We start from the raw sequence: 316 nt of genomic DNA, 5'->3' as shown, positions 1-316 counted from the left end.
TTTAATAAATCTTATATAAAAACCAGCATGACCAAGAAAACTTCTAATACCTTTAACATTTATTGAAGGTGGTAATTTCTCAACTGCTTCAATTTTTGCTTTATCTACCTGAATGCCTCTATTAGAGATCTTATGCCCAAAGACAATACCTTCTCGCACCATGAAATGACATTTCTCCTAATTGAGCACCAAATTTGTATGTTCACATCTCTTAAGTACCCTAGCAAGATTTAAGAGATAATCATCAAAATTATTTCCAAAAATAGAAAAATCATCCATAAATACCTCCAAACATTTCTCCACCATGTCTGTGAAT

The sequence above is a fragment of the Theobroma umbraticum genome, unplaced genomic scaffold, assembly GCF_002168275.2.
Source record: "Theobroma umbraticum cultivar Fairchild unplaced genomic scaffold, ASM216827v3 scaffold_7.0, whole genome shotgun sequence".
Lineage (NCBI taxonomy): Eukaryota > Viridiplantae > Streptophyta > Magnoliopsida > Malvales > Malvaceae > Theobroma > Theobroma umbraticum.
Note: the sequence above shows the minus strand (reverse complement) of the source record.